Source organism: Mastigoproctus giganteus, chromosome 2 (genome assembly GCF_048544385.1).
Source record: "Mastigoproctus giganteus isolate SK-2022 chromosome 2, ASM4854438v1, whole genome shotgun sequence".
In the NCBI taxonomy this organism is placed as follows: domain Eukaryota; kingdom Metazoa; phylum Arthropoda; class Arachnida; order Uropygi; family Thelyphonidae; genus Mastigoproctus; species Mastigoproctus giganteus.
The window spans coordinates 262,803,300-262,822,602 of record NC_143576.1 but is presented as its reverse complement, the minus strand read 5'-3'; the positions used below and the strand labels follow the sequence as shown (position 1 = coordinate 262,822,602).

At 41.1% G+C, this 19,303-nt stretch overlaps 1 protein-coding gene across 1 annotated transcript in view; it reads right to left on the bottom strand.

The window, feature by feature from the left end:
• LOC150090443 (integrin beta-PS-like) overlaps positions 1-19,303 on the bottom strand; it is a 268,161-nt gene that overhangs the window by 13,147 nt on the left and 235,711 nt on the right. The window lies entirely within an intron of this gene.

The following is a 19,303-nucleotide window of genomic DNA, read 5'->3' as shown; positions in this document are numbered from 1 at the left end:
TTGTAATAGGAGTCTTCCGATTTGATTTAACACAGGGTGAGCATTGTAGGAGGAGTTTTGCATTGCAGTTATTGAGCTGAGAGGGAGAAATTAATGGGTTGTGTTAGGGTAGCTAAGAAAAAGAACAGGTGCATGTATACTTGCGTGTATAACAAAGCTAGGAGTTTGGTAAATAAATTTGATGAATTTGAGGTATTGCTCAAAGCATCAAAGGTGGATATTGTTGGGATATCAGAGATGTGGTGTCACACAGATATAAGGAATGCAGAACTGGAATTTGGAGAGTAGAACATCTACAGAAAGGATAGATAGGACAGGAAGGGAGAAGGGGTTATGCTATTAGTTAAGAAACACATAAAATCCAAGGAAGTGAAGCCAGTCGATCGCTGGACAGTGAAGTGTCGAGTCAGTCTGGTGTGACATAAGCATTGGGAGATCAAAATTGAGAGTAGGAGTGTGCTATAGGCCTAATGACTCTGATGAGTATAATAAGAAACTGTACAGGGAAACAGAGTGGGCCAGTAAATCAGAGTCTTATAATGGGGGATTTTAATTTCCCAGAAATTGACTGGAATTTGTGGGTTGGTCACTCACACACTAGCAAGGCTTTTGTGGATTTATTGGATGATTGTTTTCTACATCAGCATGTTCGGGAGGCAACTAAAGGGAGTAATACAAAGGGTACTAGGAAAGTTTTGCAATACAGCTTTGTTTATTTAATTTTTTCAAATTAATTTCCTCTACATTCAATACACCTCTCCATCCTCCGAAACCAATCTTTAAACCAGTTCTGCCAAGTTTCACTAGGGAGTAAAGCACACTCGTTGTCCCAAGCCCGTAGAAGGTCCTCATCACTGGAAAACCGCCTCCCTTTTAGCTTCATTTTCACATGCGGGAACAGTGCAAAGTCGCAGGGAGCAAGGTCTGGACTGTAGGGAGGGTGCTCGAGAAGTTTCAGTCCTGTCGTGGTCAAATATTCGGTGCAGGCTTTGGCGCGGTCAGCTGGAGCATTATTGTGATGGAGATACCAGGTGTCCATTCTTGACTTTGGCCGCAGGTTCTTCATAGATCCAATGACTTTAGGCAGGCATTGTTCAGTATACCACTTAGCTGTGACTGTCTTCTGCGTGTCCAAAACGGCACGTTCCACAATTCCACTCGATTTGAAAAATACAGCTATCATTTTCTTCTTTACAGATCAGGATTTTCTGACAATTACGGGTGTGTCGTCATCATCAAAGACCCAAACTTTGTTTTGAGCCTTGGTCGGCAGATCGTAATAGTACAGCCAAGTCTCGTCACCTGTCACGATGTTGTTCACATACCGAGATTGTCCCTTATCAAACTTTTTTAACATCTCCCGGCACCAAGTCACACGTCGTGTCATCTGCTCTTCAGTCAGTTGACGCGGCACCCAGAGAGAACAAAGTTTCTTCACGTGCAAATGATCTTGCAGAATCGAACGAATTGCTGGTGCATTTAGGCCCAAAGTATTCTCTATCTGTTGGTAGGTCACTCGCCTGTTTTCGTCAAGCATTTTCCTCATAGCAGTAACGTTTTCCTCCGTAACTGACGTGCGTGGCCTTCCCGGCCTCTCAGAATCCTCCAGAGTGAAATTTCCACTTTGGAATTCTCTATACCACCTGAATATCGTTGTACGATGTGGACAATCATCATCTAGTGCAAGAGTCATTTCTTCTAAGCACTGGTCTATGGTTAAACCACGCACGAAAGTATACCGCAAAACTGTCCTTATCTCATTTCGTGACCACTATGCCATCGCAAGCACTTTACACTCTCACTACTAATGAATAACTGAGCCCATCGACTTCGCGCGGCGGCTACTATGCACGTATTAACATGTCTCAACATGCAGCTTCCTGTGATTCATTGTTGCGTCATATTGCAAAACTTTCCTAGTACCCTTTGTATTCTTGATCTGATTATCAGTAGTGATTCTTCATGCATTAAGAATCTGCAGATAAATGAACCATTAGGTGGCAGTGATCACAATGTGCTGAAGTGGGATTTACTCAAAGAGTTAACTACCATCAGGGGTAAAGGGAAGGGTTATTGCTTTCATAAAGGCAACTACGATGGTCGGAGACAGTATTTAAATTCTGTACAGTGGGACCAACTGATGATGTTACCAACATCAAATTCAAAATGGGAAGCATTCAAAGAATTAATTTTGGAAGCTACTAGGCTTTTCATACCAAAAAAGAAATATTGTTCAAGATTTAGGCGTAAATGGATGTCAGATGAACGAATTAGACATGTGACAAAGTAAAAAAATGCATGGGATACATATAAATTAATTTGTGACACAGAAGCCTATGATAGATATAAGCTGGTCTGTAACCAAGTTACAAAGGAGGTTAGGCATGCAAAGGCAGATTACGAGAAATCTTTGGCAAAGGATGCAAAGAAAAACAGCAAAGAGTTCTTTACTTATGTAAACTCTAGAAGGAAAGGGATGAATCAGATCTGTCCACTTCATATCGATGGTTCAACTGTTCATGATTCTGCTTAGGTAGCTAACAAACAAAATGAATATTTTGCATCGACATTCACACATGAGGAGTTATTCAGGGAGGGGAATGTCAGAGGTGTATTCAACTCTGGCAGTAAGCTAGATAATCTTGTAATAGCTGAGAGTAAAGTGGAGGAGAAATTGTTGAAGATAAACACAAGAAAGGCACCAGGGGTGGATGGGATCTATCCAGTTACATTAAAGGAGGCAGCAAAGGAAGTAAGCAAACCCTTAGCCATAATTATGAGAGCTTCCTTGGACTCAGGGGAGGTACCCACAGACTGGAGATGTGCAAATGTGACCCCAATTCACAAAGGAGGATCAAAGGCTGACACAAGTAATTATAGACCTGTGAGTTTAACTTCTGTTGCAGGGAAATTAATGGAGGCACAGGTTAAAGAAGGATTGCAGGATCATCTAGACAAAACTTCAGACACAGCATGGGTTTGTTAAGGGGAGGTCTTGTCTGACCAATTTGTTGGATACTATGATGTGGTCACAAAGGAAATGGATGCAAAGAATAATTCTGATATCATATATTTGGACCTTAGAAAGGCTTTTGATACTGTTACACATTAGCATTAGCAAAGGCACATAATGCAAGAAAGCAAGCTTATATAGCAGCAGCCAAAAAAAAAAAAAAAAAACCCTTCTCATTTAACCCAACCACTTGCTCCAAATGTTTGTCTAGTTCTGCCTTGAATCTATTTAAGCTAGCAACTTCTACAATGAAAGATGGAAGTTTGTTCCAGCAATCAACACCCCGCAGGCTAGAGGCAAACGTCCGCACATCTATCCTACAACCGTCTTTCCTCAATTTCAATTTATGCCCACTGAGGCGATTATTCTGAGCTAGAGGAAGAATCCAATCAGCATAAGATTTCATAAGCCATTCAAGGCTTTATACACCTCAATCAGATCACTTCGCAGGAGCCTAGTCTCTAGACACCGTAATTTGCAAAACTTAAGCTTTTCTTCATAAGAGCAACCCCTTGTTCCATTCATTAATCTTTTTACCCTTCTCTGTACTCGTTCCAACAGCTCTATATCCTAAATGTAGAGTAAGCAGTACTCTACATTTTTCAAGGTTAAACATCAGTTGCCACCTCTCAGCTCATCTGCTCAACTTTTCTAGATCCTATTTCAGCAGTATGCTGTCATCAGTACCATTAACAATCCTTCCACCTTTGTATCGTCTGCAAACTTGGACATTAAGCGTGTTTTACCACAATCAATATCACTAATAAATACAGGAAACGACAATGGACCCAACACTGAACACTGGGGGACTCCACTAATAACATTAGTCCACGAAGAGCAGTGTTCATTGATTAACCACTCTCTGCCTTCTCCCACTCAACCATCCCTTTATCCCTAGCGGCGATTTGCCTCCAAGGCTGCACTGCTCCAATTTGTGCAGCAGTCTACCATGTGCAACAGTATCAAAAGCCTTTCTAAGATACAAATATATGATACGATATCCAAATATACTTACTTCCTTTGCCGCCTCCTTTAATATAACTGGATAGATCCCATCCACCCACGGTGCCTTTCTTATGTTTATCTTCAACAATTTCTTCTCCAATTCCCTCTCAGTTATTACAAAATCATTTAGCTCACTACCAGAATTTAATTCACCTCTGGCATTCCTCTCCCTGAATAACTACTCATGTGTAAATGTAGATGCAATATACTAATTTAGTTTGTTAGCTACCTGAGCAGGTTGTTGTTATTTGGTTTTTATGAGCATTACCAACTAAGGCCATATTGCTCCGGGGATATGCGGTGGTCATTTTCTGACCTTTCCGCATCCTCTGTATTTGGTGGTCACGGGCTCGAACCCCAGTCTAATCAAGAAGCATGTGCTACGCACTGCTGCTCCTGCACACCTGGCTATGAAGGTACCACCTAAGCAGGATCATCAACAGTTGAACAATCAATATCAAGTGGACCAATCTGATTCATTCCCTTCCTCATAGAGTTTACATCAGTAAAGAACTCTTTGCTGTTTTTCTTTGCATCCTTTGCCAAAGATTTCTTGTAATCTGCCTTTGCCTGCCTAATCTCCTTTGAGACTTAGTTACAGATCAGCTTATATCTATCATAGGCTTCCGTGTCACCTGTTAATTTATATATATCCCATGCATTTTTCTTCTCTGCCACATGTCTCATCCATTTAGCCCTAAACCTTGAACAATATTTCTTAGTTGATATGAAAAGCATAGTAGCTTCCAAGATAAATTCTTTGTATGCTTCCCATTTTGAATTTGCTGTTGGTAACATCATTAGTTGGTCCCACCGTATAGAATTAAAATACTGTCTCAGATCACCATAGTCACCTTTACGAAAGCAGAAACCTTTCGCTTTACCCCTGATGGTGGTAGTAGTAGTAGTAGTGGCATGTGATGCAAGAAAGCAAATGTATGAGCTTATGCAGCATCAGCAAAAAAAACAAAAAAAAAAAAAAAAACACACCATTCCCTCCAAATGCCTGTCCAGTTCCTCCTTAAATTTATTCAACCTATCAACTTCCACAACGACAGATGGAAGTTTGTTCCAGCAATTAACCACCCGCTGGCTAAAGGCAAATTTCCACACATCTATTCTACATCTGTCCTTTCTTAATTTATGCCCCCTTAGGTTCGTAATCTGAACAAGTGGAAGGATCCCATCAGAATTCAGCGTGCTCAACCCATTCAAGGCCTTGCCATTCACATCACCGCGCAGGTGTCTAGTCTCCAGCCACTGCAATTTGCAGAACTTAAGCCTCTCTTGGTAAGAGGATCCCTTCATTCCCCTCACCAATCTTGTTGCCCTTCTCTGTACACGCTCAAGCAAATCTATACATACTTCCTAAAATGAGGCCTCCAGACCTGTAAGCAGCACTCAAGGCCTGGCCTGTCCATTGCCTTATACAGAGGGATAATCACCTCCTTTTCCCTGCTAGCAAAATTCCTATATATCATTGACAAAACCCCATGACCTGAACTGGCAGCCTGTCTGCATTGCTCAGAAAACTTCATATCTGACTGCACAATTACTCCCAGGTCTTTTTCATTTTCTACCACCTTAAGTGTAGTACCACACAGTTGGTACGTATCTCTGGGGTTACTTCTACCCATATGCAGTACTTTGCATTTGTCAAGGTTAAACTTCAGTTGCCACTTCTTAGCCCATCTGCCCAAATTATCTAGATCCTGTTGCAGCAGCACACTGCCATTAACAACCCTGCCAACCTTTGTATCATCTGCAAACTTCGACACAAAGCCTGATATACCTTCATCAAATATCATTGATAAATATACAAAACAACAGTGGACCTAACACCGAACTCTGTGGGACCCCACTAATAACATTAGTCCAAGAAGAGCAGCACCCATTGATTATCACCCTCTGTCTTCTCGCACTTAACCATCCTTTTATGCATTGTAGCAACTTACCCTTAATACCATTCTGCTCCAATTTGTACAATAGTCTTCCATGCGCAACTGTGTCAAAAGCTTTCCTGAAATGCAAATATATGATATCAAAATTATTTTTGCATCCAGTTCCTTTGTAACCACATCATAATATCCTATCAAATTTGTCAGACAAGGCTTTCCCTTAACAAACCCATGCTGTGTCTGAATTATTGCTGCAGTCTTGTCTAGATGATCCTGCAATGCATCTTTAACCAGCGACTCCATTATTTTACCCGGAACAGAAGTTAAACTAACTGGTCTGTAATTACTCGTGTCACCCTTTGATCCCCCTTTGTGAATTGGGGATACATTTGCACATCTCCAGTCCGTGGGAACCTCCCCTGAGTCCAAGGATGCTCTCATAATTATGGCTAAGGGTTTGCTTAGTTGCTTTGCCGCCTCCTTTAATATAGATTGGTGAATGGGACAAAGGGGTTCTCTTACGAAGAAAGGCTTAAGTTTTGCAAATTACAGTGTCTGGAAACTAGGCACCAGCGGGGTGATCTGATAGAGGTGTACAAAGCCTTGAATGGTTTGAGCATGCTCAATGCTGATGGGATTCTTCCTCTAGCTCAGAAAAATCACCTGAGAGGGCATAAATTCAAATTGAGGAAAGACAGATGTAGGATAGATGTGCGGAAATTTGCCTTTAGCCAGCGGGTGGTTGGTGGGTGGAACAGACTTCCATCCCTTGTCGTGGAAGTTGATAGCCTAAATAAGTTTAAGGCTCAGCTGGACAGGTATTTCGAACGAACAGAGGGGTGAAGTGGAAGTGGTTATTTTTATTTATTTATGTTACTTTTTTTTTTTTTTTTTTGGCTGATGCTGCATAAGCTTGCTTTCTTGCATCAAATGCCTCTACTAATGCTAATGCTAATGCTAATACAAAAGGGAAAAATATAAAGCTCTAAAAAGCAAAATAGACAACCTATATAAAGCTGCTAAAAGGAAATGGTTGAAAGACAAAGCAAAGCAGTGTGAAGAGGCAAATAAATGCCATGATTCTAAAACAGCTTATAAAGGAATTCTCTAAAACATACATTCCGAAAACACTGACAATGAAAAAAAAAAAAAAATAAATAACTGGATAGATCCCATCCACTCCAGGTGCTTTTCTTACGTTTAACTTCAACAGTTTCTCTTCCACTTTGCTCTCAGTTATTACAAAATCATTACGTATCCTGCTACAATTTGATAACCTTCTGCCATTTTCAAACCTTAATAATTCCTCATGTGTGAATGTAGATGCAAAATACTCATTCAGTTTGTTTGCTATCTGAGCAGGATCATCAACAGTCGAACCATCGATGTCAAGTAATTACCTCTTTGAATAAATCTGAGTTTAGCATACTGTGACAACTGCCACCCAGTGGTTCCTTTGTCTGGAGATTCTTAATGCATGAAGAATCACTACTGATAATCAGATCAAGAGTATTTCTCGATCTAGTTTCTTCCCGAACATGTTGTTGTTGTAGAAAACAATCATCCAATAAATCCAAAAAAGCATTGCTAGTGTGTGAGTGACCAACCCACAAATTCCAGTCAATATCTGGAAAATTAAAATCATCCATTATAAGACACTCTGATTTATTGGCCCACTCTATTTCTCTGTACAGCTGTTTATTATACTTGTGAGAGACATTAGGCCTATAACACACTCCTACTCTTAATTTTGCTTTCCCAGTGCTTATGTCACATCAAATGGACTCGAAACTGCTCTGTCCAACCATGTCAACTGGCTGTACTTCCACGGATTTTTTGTGTTTTTTAATGGATAGCATAACCCATCCTCCCTTCCTATCCTTCTTGTTCACATTGCAGTCCCCAAATTCCAGCTCTGCATTCCTTATATCTGTATGAGAACACGTCTCTGATATCCCAACAATATCTGCCATGCTCCTAGCACTGATGTACATGCACCTGTTTCTACTCTTAGTTACCCTAACACAGCCCATGTATTTACTTGTTCCACTATGACTCCCAGCAGTCCTGGAAATCCCCATTGCCTTGCTTTCCAGGCTGCTTCTCAACTGCATTTCAATAGAAGCAGTGCAAGAATTACTTTCACCTCTGCCAGCGGCTACTGGTAATCTATTAGTCCGTGTATCCTCCCAAGCTAGAAGTTTTCCGACCCACCTAACATTGCCTCGATAGCATCAGCAAATATTCTTGCACACTTTCTATTTAAATGTATCCCATCTCTGTAGAAGCAGTCTCTCCTGTTAACAAGTACAGAGCAGGCTGAAAAAAATTCTACCCCTTGAGCATTGCACAATCTCTCCAGGGCCGAATTAATCAACAAGGCTCTCATCATACACTGTTTCCTATCGTGTCTGGGCAGACACTTTCAAATTCAACCCTAACTCACGGCCTTTTTTCCAACATTGACCTGTACTTGTTAAGTAAGTCTACTGGTCTCGTACTCTTAATGTTATGAGTGCCAACATGTACAACAGTATTACCTTTCGTGTCCTTAAAAGATGATATCTGCTCTACAACGTCATCAACCTTTGCTCCTGGCAGACATACCCTGGTCCTGTTCCACCTATCCTTTTTGCACAATATGTTCCCCGTTTACCAGACAATAGAGTCACCTTCAACAACTAGTTCCTTTGGGACCAGTGCATTCTGCCTTGGGGGTTGCCGCTGTGCTGTGTGATATTCAAGTGGAAGCTCTGGCGTTGATGTGGGCAGCTGAGAACTTGATGGGCTCTCAATTTAAATTCTTTGACGGCATGCACCCTTTCCGTCAAGCTCTCATATAGGCCCATGACAACACTGAGTTGGCACCTGATTTCCTCACACTCCTTACATCATGTGCACACACAAAGACATTCTTCTGGCAAAATCATCTCCCGTTCCTATTGCTCCACAAAAATCAAGCAAGCAGTACATTTCAAAAGGCTATGATTCTCAGGATAACCCCCCCTCCCCAGTTCTCCCCCTAGCCACAGCATTCCCATTAACTTGAGCCTTTTGCTTTGCTGGTCTGGTCCGAGTCATGATTTCGATTCAATTTCAATACAAAAACATAACCCTAAACTTATATCCCAATGCATCGAGTATTATCTGCGAGTTACTTTAAACGACTTCCGTATCTCCTGTCAAGTTATATGCATTAATTTATAATGTTACATTTGTAAAATCTAGGTCGTTATATGTATTTAGTTAAAAAAGTACAATTTAATTGACAATGAAATTAATAAATTTCACTGATTAATTCATAATACTATATTATACTAAGCTAACAGATTTCTAATACAGTGCTACGTGTTTCGCTATCTAGTTTAACGTTAAACCTTACGCTATCAAGTTCAGGATATACGTTGTATATTAGAACGATTGCCACAAGTTATGAACAGTAAATCAACAGATACTAAGTATTAATTAACTTCCAAAATCACTATCTAAATTCAAAATAAACTAAGGAGCTTGACTAGATCTATAAGCTACTTATAGAAAATAATTTAATATAACAATTAAGTCAATAAAACGGCTAAATATAATTAAAAACTTAGCATTTGCTGGAGCTGCAAAATCTTGTCCAACACGTGGATTGATACCCTTACTGACACATGGACGACTCCTGCACAAAGTAGAGCAGCGTGGCATTGGAGGCAAATTGCTGCTATGGATAAAGGGATGGTCGAGGGGGAGAAGACAGAGAGCGGTAATTAATGGACACTGCTCATCGTGGACTAAGTTTATTAGTGGAGTCCCCCAGGGTTCAGTATTGGGTCCTTTATTGTTTTCTGTATTTATAAATATTGATGATGGTATATCAAGCTTAATGTCCAAGTTTGCAGACGATACGAAGGTTGGCAGAGTTGTCAAGGACACTACTGACACTATGCTGTTGCAACAGGATCTGGAAAGGTTGAGCAGATGAGCTGAGAGGTGGCAAATGAAGTTTAACATTGACAAATGTAAAGTACTACATATGGGAAACAGCAACCACAGAGCAACGTATCAACTCTGTGGTACTACACTGAAAGTGGTAGAGAATGAAAGGGACCTGGGGGTGGTTGTGCAGACAGATATGAAGTTCTCTGAGCAGTGCAGACGGGCTGCAAGAGTAGCTCATGGTGTATTGTCAATGATATATAGGAATCTTTCTAGCAGGGATAAGGAGGTGATTATTCCCTTGTATAAGGCAATGGTCAGGCCACACCTAGAGTACTGTATACAGGCCTGGAGGCCTCATTTCAAGAAGGATGAAGTGTCTGGAGACTAGGCACCAGCGAGGTGATCTGATAGAGGTGTACAAAGCCTTGAATGGTTTGAGCATGCTCAATGCTGATGGGATTCTTCCTCTTGCTCAGAATAATCACCTGAGAGGGCATAAATTCAAATTGAGGAAAGACAGATGTAGGATAGATGTGCGGAAATTTGCCTTTAGCCAGCGGGTGGTTGGTGGGTGGAACAGACTTCCATCTCTTGTCGTGGAGGTTGATAGCCTAAATAAGTTTAAGGCTCAGCTGGACAGGTATTTCGAACGAACAGATGGGTGAAGTGGAAGTGGTTATTTTTTATTTATTTATTTTACTTTATTATTTTTTTTTTTTTGGCTGATGCTACATAAGCTTGCTTTCTTGCATCAAAGGCCTCTACTAATTAGCATTAGCATTTAGCATTAGTAGAGGCATTTGATGCAAGAAAGCAAGCTTATGCAGCATCAGCCAAAAAAAAAAAAAAAAAAAAAAAAAAAGTAACATAAATAAATAAAAATAACCACTTCCACTTCACCCCTCTGTTCGTTCGAAATACCTGTCCAGCTGAGCCTTAAACTTATTTAGGCTATCAACTTCCACGACAAGGGATGGAAGTCTGTTCCACCCACCAACCACCCGCTGGCTAAAGGCAAATTTCCGCACATCTATCCTACATCTGTCTTTCCTCAATTTGAATTTATGCCCTCTCAGGTGATTTTTCTGAGCTAGAGGAAGAATCCCATCAGCATTGAGCATGCTCAAACCATTCAAGGCTTTGTACACCTCTATCAGATCACCCCGCTGGTACCTAGTTTCCAGACACTGTAATTTGCAAAACTTAAGCCTTTCTTCGTAAGAGAACCCCTTTGTCCCATTCACCAATCTAGTTGCCCTTCTCTGTACTCGTTCCAGCAGCTCTACATCCTTCCTGAAATGAGGCCTCCAGGCCTGTATACAGTACTCTAGGTGTGGCCTGACCATTGCCTTATACAAGGGAATAATCACCTCCTTATCCCTGCTAGAAAAATTCCCATATATCATTGACAATACACCATGAGCTACTCTTGCAGCTCGTCTGCACTGCTCAGAGAACTTCATATCTGCCTGCACCACCACCCCCAGGTCCCTTTCATTCTCTACCACTGTCAGTGTAGTACCACAGATTTGATACGTTGCTCTGGGGTTGCTGTTTCCCATATGTAGTACTTTACATTTGTCAATGTTAAACTTCATTTGCCACCTCGAAGCCCATCTGCTCAACCTTTCCAAATCCTGTTGCAGCAGCATAGTGTCAGTAGTGTCCTTGACAACCCTGCCAACCTTCGTATCGTCTGCAAACTTGGACATTAAGCCTGATATACCATCATCAATATCATTTATAAATACAGAAAACAATAAAGGCCCCAATACTGAACCCTGAGGGACTCCACTAATAACATTAGTCCACGATGAGCAGTGTCCATTGATTACCACTCTCTGTCTTCTCCCCCTCAACCACCCCTTTATCCATAGCAGCAACTTGCCTCCAATGCCACACTGCTCCAATTTGTGCAGCAGTCTTCCATGTGCAACAGTATCAAAAGCCTTTCTAAGATCCAAGTATATAATATCAAAGTTATTCCCTGCATCCAGTTCTTTTGTGACTGCATCATAGTATCCAATCAAATTGGTCAGGCAAGACTTCCCCTTAACAAAACCATGCTGTGTCCTAGCTATAACTGAAGTCTTGTCTAGATGATCCTGCAGTGCTTCTTTCACCAGTGCCTCCATTAATTTTCCGGGAACAGAAGTTAAACTCACAGGTCTATAATTACTTGTGTCAGCCTTTGATCCCCCTTTGTGAATTGGGGTCACATTTGCACATCTCCAGTCAATGGGTACCTCCCCTGAGTCCAAGGAAGCTCTCATAATTATGGCTAAGGGTTTGCTTACCTCCTTTGCTGCCTCCTTTAATATAACTGGATAGATCCCATCCACCCCAGGTGCCTTTCTTGTGTTTATCTTCAACAATTTCTCCTCCACTTTGCTCTCAGTTATTACAAGATTCTCTAGCTTACTGCTAGAGTTGAATACACCTCTGGCATTCCCCTCGCTGAATAACTCCTCATGTGTGAATGTCGATGCAAAATATTCATTTAGTTTGTTAGCTACCCGAGCAGGGTCATCAACAGTTGACCCATCGATCTCAAGTGGACCAATCTGATTCATCCCCTTCCTTCTAGAGTTTACATAAGTAAAGAACTCTTTGCTGTTTTTCTTCGCATCCCTTGCCAAGGATCTCTCGTAATCTGCCTTCGCCTGCCTAACCTCCTTTGTAACTTGGTTACAGATCAACTTGTATCTATCATAGGCTTCCATGTCACCCATTAATTTATATGTATCCCATGCATTTTTCTTCTCTGCCACATGTCTCATTAGTTCATCTGACAACCATTTAGGCCTAAACCTTGAACAATATTTCTTAGTTGGTATGTAAAGCCTAGTAGCTTCCACAATAAGTTCTTTGAATGCTTCCCATTTTGAATTTGCTGTTGGCAATATCATCAGTTGATCCCACTGTATAGAATTTAAATACTGTCTCAGTCCATTGTAGTCGCCTTTACGAAAGCAATACCCCTTCCCTTTACCCCTAATGGTAGTTACCTCTTTGAGTAACTCCCACTTCAGCACACTGTGATCACTGCCACCAAGTGGTTCATTTATCTGCAGATTCTTAATGCATGAAGAATCACTACTGATAATCAAATCAAGAGTATTACTCCCTCTAGTTGCCTCCCGAACATGCTGATGTAGAAAACAATCATCCAATAAATCCACAAAAGCCTTGCTACTGTGTGAGTGACCAGCCCCCAAATTCCAGTCAATATCTGGGAAATTAAAATCCCCCATTATAAGACTCTCTGATTTACTGGCCCACTCTATTTCTCCGAACAGTTTCTTATTATACTCATCAGAGTCATTAGGCCTATAGCACACTCCTACTCTCAATTTTGATCTCCCAATGCTTATGTCACACCAAACTGACTCGACACTGCACTGTCCAGCGATGTCGACTGGCTTCACTTCCTTGGATTTTATGTGTTTTTTAACTAATAGCATAACCCCTCCTCCCTTCCTATCCTGTCTATCCTTTCTGTAGACATTGTACTCCCCAAATTCCAGTTCTGCATTTCTTATATCTGTGTGACACCACGTCTCTGAAATCCCCACAATATCTGCCTTTGATGTTTTGAGCAATACCTCAAATTCATCAAATTTATTTACTAAACTCCTAGCATTGGTGTACACACAAGTATACATGCACCTGTTCTTTTTCTTAGCTACCCTAACACAACCCATGTGTTTACTTGTACCCCAATGATTCCCAGCAGTCTCTGAAATATCCTGCATCTTATTTTCCAGGCTGCGGCTCATTCCAATAGAAGCAGTGCAAGAATCACTTTCACCTCTGCCAGTGGCTACTGTTAATCTATTAGTCCTTGTATCCCCCCAATCTAGCAGTTTTCCGACCCACCTAACATTGCCTCGATAGCATCAGCAAACATTCTTGCACCCTTTCTATTTAAGTGTATCCCATCCCTGTAGAAGCAGTCTCTCCTGTTAACAAGTACAGACCAGGCTGAAAAAAATTCTACCCCTTGAGCCCTGCACAATCTTTCCAGGGCCGAATTGATTGACAGGGCTCTCATCATATACTCCCTCCTATCGTGTCTGGGCAGAATTGCAGACACTTTCAATTTCAACCCTAATTCACGGCTTTTTTTCATCAGTGACCTGTACTTGTCAAGTAATTCCGCCGGTCTCCTACTCTTAATGTCATTAGTGCCAACGTGTACAACTATATCACCTTTTGTGCCCTTAAAAGATGATATCCGCTCTACAACGTCATCAACTTTTGCCCCTGGCAGACATACCCTGGTCCTATTCCACCTATCCTTTTTACAAAGCATGTTTCCCGTTTCCCTGATAATAGAGTCACCAACAACTACTAGTTCCTGTGGGACCAGCGCATTCTGCCTTGGGGGTTGCCGCTGTGTTCCGCGATGACCAAGTGCAAGCTCTGGCATTGGTGTCATTTGTGTCATTAATGCCAATGCTTTGCAATTATATTTGATAAAATCAATGAATCTTCATTGGCTAATGCTTTACTAATATTAGCTTAACATAAATTTAAAATGTTTTTCTGTCTTTTAAATTACTTTTTTTTTTTTCTTCTTGAAGTTTAGCTTTTCTAATATCACTAAATTTGGGAAAAGCTTCATGAAAATTCCTATGGCATGTTTGGTAATATCTTTCACAATTCGACTTCCAATAGCCAGCCAAACACATCTGACATAATTAGCAAATTACACCAGTTCCACTACCAGTATTTTTGCCGCTACGAATATTTAAGCTACCTAGCCAAAGAAACAGTGCCAGTTTCTGGACTTACTTTTTCCTCTCACAGCTGCAGTACCAAAAAACAATGGCAACAATCTGAAGGACCTTAGAACATTCTCAATTCAAAACATTAATTGGGCTAAATTTAGAGCATCTCAGAACTTTCATTTCAAAGTGACGGCTGCAAACCTTAACCTCTCTGGAGCTGAATATGCTTGTTATGTAAGGTCATCCATCTTCAGAGCCACTGAATATGCTGCCAAACGAAAGAAAGTGCACATTCCTCATACTCCTTGGCGGACACAGGAACTTGCCGATCTCAGAAAACAAACGCATGTGGCACGGAGAGCCTTTCAACGCCATAGGTACTGGCCTGATCCTGAAATTAATGCTCTCAAGCAAGAGTACAAGGAGAAGTGAAAAATCTACCATAAAGCCATCGCAGAGAATAAATTAAGGTCTTGGAGACAATTGGTTTCCCAAGCAGGGAACACTGACACCTGGAGGCTTATACACAAGATCTGTAAGAACAAAATTATCTGCCCAAATATATACAACACAGTGCAATATCAAAACAGTGAAACATATGACTGGCACTCAATAGTTGAGAAAATCATTGAGCACTTCTTTCCCGAAGATGATCCCAATCTTGACAATATGCACCAAATTCAATTTCGAGCAGACAATGCCACTTATGAAGGTACCCTGGATGTTGATCTTTTCACTGCTGTTGAACTTGGTGCTGCGGTGTCCAAGATGAATCCGAAAAAGTGTCCAGGCTTTGACCTGGTAGAAAATGCAGTCATCACCAGATTTCATGAGCTCTACCCTAATATTTTGTTAAATCTTTACAACAAGTGCTCCTTGAAAGGCATATTCCTCAATTTCTGGAAGCACGCAATGCTTAAATTATTCAAAAACCAGGAAACCAACACTGTTAGCCAACCTGGGAAAGCTGTTTGAAAGAATGATTGGTCCCAGAATTCAAACTATCCTAAACTCACAAAACCTTTCATCCAACTCGCAGTATGACTTCAAGAAAGGATCCTCCATGGAAGATGTGCAAATGTATCCCCAATTCACAAAGGGGATCGAAGGGTGACACGTGTAATTACAGACCAGTTAGTTTAACTTCTGTTCCAGGTAAACTAATGGAGTCACTGGTTAAAGATGCATTGCAGGATCATCTAGACGAGACTGCAGCAATAATTCAGATACAGCATGGGTTTGTTAAGGGAAAGTCTTGTCTAACAAATTTGATAGGATATTATGTGGTTACAAAGAAACTGGATGCAAAAAATAATTTTGATATCATATATTTGGATTTCAGGAAAGTTTTTGACATTGTTGTGCATGGAAGACTATTGTACAAATTGGAGCAGAATGGTATTAAGGGTAAGTTGCTACAATGGATAAAAGGATGGGTGAGTGGGAGAAGACAGAGGGTAGTAATCAATGGGTGCTGCTCTTCGTGGACTAATGTTATTAGTGGAGTCCCACAGGGTTCGGTGTTGGGTCCACTGTTGTTTTGTATATTTATCAATGATATTGATGAAGGTATATCAGGCTTAGTGTCGAAGTTTGCAGATGATACAAAGGTTGGCAGGGTTATTAATGACAGTAATGGCAGTGTGCTACTGCAACAGGATCTAGATAATTTGGGCAGATGGGCTAAGAAGTGGCAACTGAAGTTTAACCTTGACAAATGCAAAGTACTGCATATGGGTAGAAGTAACCCCAGAGAAACGTACCAACTGTGTGGTACTACACTTAAGGTGGTAGAAAATGAAAAAGACCTGGGAGTAATTGTGCAGTCAGATATGAAGTTTTCTGAGCAATGCAGATAGGCTGCCAAGGCAGATCATGGGGTTTTGTCAATGATATATAGGAATTTTGCTAGCAGGGAAAAGGAGGTGATTGTCCCTCTGTATAAGGCAATGGTCAGGCCACGCCTTGAGTACTGCGTACAGGTCTGGAGGCCTCATTTTAGGAAGGATGTATAGATTTGCTTGAGCGTGTACAGAGAAGGGCAACAAGATTGGTGAGGGGAATGAAGGGATCCTCTTACCAAGAGAGGCTTAAGTTCTGCAAATAGCAGTGGCTGGAGACTAGGCACCTGCGCGGTGATCTGAATGGCAAGGCCTTGAATGGGTTGAACACGCTGAATTCTGATGGGATCCTTCCACTTGTTCAGATTACAAACCTAAGGGGGCATAAATTGAAATTAAGAAAAGACAGATGTAGAATAGATGTGCAGAAATTTGCCTTTAGCCAGCGGGTGGTTAATTGCTGGAACAAACTTCCATCTGTCATTGTGGAAGTTGATAGGTTAAATAAATTTAAGGAGGAACTGGATAGGCAATTTGGAGGGAATGGAATGGTGTGATTTTTTTTTTTTTTTTTTTTTTTTTGGCTGATGCTGCATAAGCTCATACACTTGCTTTCTTGCATCACATGCCACTACTACTACTAGATGCCATTGCAGCCCTTGTAAAACACTACACATTCCACAGCAGTCTATGAGATGGCCATCTTAGTGGATTTTGAGGGTGCCTTTGATACCCTTTGGTGGGAGAGTTCCCTCAGGTCCCTTAGACTGGCAAACTGCAATCAATATCTTTACAAAGTCATAAGATCCTACTTCAGTAACAGATCAATCCAGGTCACTGCCCAGCACCTGTCTTATTCAAAATTTATAAACTGAGGTTGCCCACAGGGGTCAGTGCTAGGACCACTCCTTTGGAACTCCGTACTTGATCAGTGGCTCACCAGAAGTTTTGACAACTGCATCAATTTTGCCTATGTAGAGGACTTGGTTATTTGCATTGCAGGAAGATCCAGGAGAACCCTTGAGGACCGAGCAAAGATTGTCCTGGATGGTAAGCTGGACCCTCACAAATAAATTGAAAATATCAAACATAAAAACAAAGCTAATGATCTTCAAAAACAGGATGGATTACCGGACCCCCTAAAGTACTTATTCACGGGAAGCAAATTCCATATGTGGCACAAACTAAACACCTTGGCATCATATTTGACGACAGGCTCAGTTTCCAACTACATGTGAACAGTTTGCAAACAAAACCAAAGCCTTCACTACAGCCATCATCAGGATCTCCCATTTGGACTGGGGACTCAGCAAAAGAACCCTATCTCTCTACTATAAAGCTGTGTTTTTGCCAATTGCCTCCTATGCTGCTGGGGTCTGGTTCCACAGGGTCACTAACAGTAAAATCCAAGCTAAACTCCTTTCCATGCAAAGAACCATGTTGCTTGCAACACACTGAGTACCAAGAACAACCTCAACTAATGCACTGCAGATTCTAACAGGGGTCCATCCCCTGGACCTATATATAGCTTATAGAGGCTGCATCTACAAGCACAAGCACAAAAGGCCTGCCAACCTCACTCCTTGGAATAGACTGCAATCCTGCTACAAATATCAAACAGGAAAAAATAAACCTATGGAATAAACTCCTCTCCCTTTGGCAAGTTAGATGGGATGAAAGTCCCACTGGAGAGGTCACCAGATTTTTTATCCCCCCCATGTCACCTTTTCCATGAATAAGCCGTATTGTAATTGGTTCTACCCATCCATGAGTACATCCTATATCCTAACAGGACATGGTGCTCTTAAAGCAAAACTGTTCCGATTTGGACTGGCGACAAATCCTCATTGCTCCTGTGGGGAAGAGGAATCCTGGAACCACATCCTATCGTCCTGCCCCAACTACAAAGAACAACGGACAACACTTAAAAATAAGGTTCAGAACATCTCAGAACTCAATCTTAAAGCCTTAATTGAAAATGAGACTAAACTTTCAAGAACGATGTCTTCATCAGAAGAATGCAGATATTTCACCACACTGGATAATTCGACAAGCTGTTGCCGAGCTGTTTCCTGTCACCTACCAGTCATCCTAGACTTGAATTCTTTTGATCTCTGAGGTTGTTCAGAGATGTCAACTACTGGTGTTTTTTTAATTATTATTTATTATTTTTATTTTATTTTATTTTATTATTATTTTTTTTTCTGCTGGTACTCAAGGACTGGGCATCCTGAGTACAGGATTGCTAGCATCCACTGGTATTGCACTACCTCCAGTGGATGCAGGATTTTAGCGCACTACTGAGGTGCAGATTGCAGATTATGCCCGGTTCCACATGCCTTGGGACAGCCGTCAGGCAGCAGTTGCTCAGGTGTTGGCTGCTCACATTTCAGGCCCTGTTTACACAGATTCTGTAGTCAAGACAGAGAGAATTTGCGGAGATGGACCCAGGTCCTGGAGCCACTACAAACAGGCCACATACATACTATCATCTATTACCAAATAATCATATTCCCAAGAGGACTGAAATGCATACTTTTCATTTTTTGTTTCTTTGCATTTGAAATGTGTAGGCCTGAATCAGATGACTGCGAAGGTAGTGTTAATGCATCATTTTTTATCTCATCATGTTCGTTTCGGTTTCTTTTTAAAAACTTATCCATTTTGAAAGGGTTTAGTAACTTTAGTTAAATCTGTTAAAAGAAAATAAATTTAAGCATTTGCACACAAAATCAAAAGATTTCTTACTATAACACTTTCATCACCTTTAAAGTCAGTCCTGTACATATACGGTACCTATTGCAGCAACACAACTGAGCGAAACCCAGCAGAAACCTGTTCAAATATGTTCTAACCTGTTAAAACTAGAAACTGAGAATTGCACGAGGC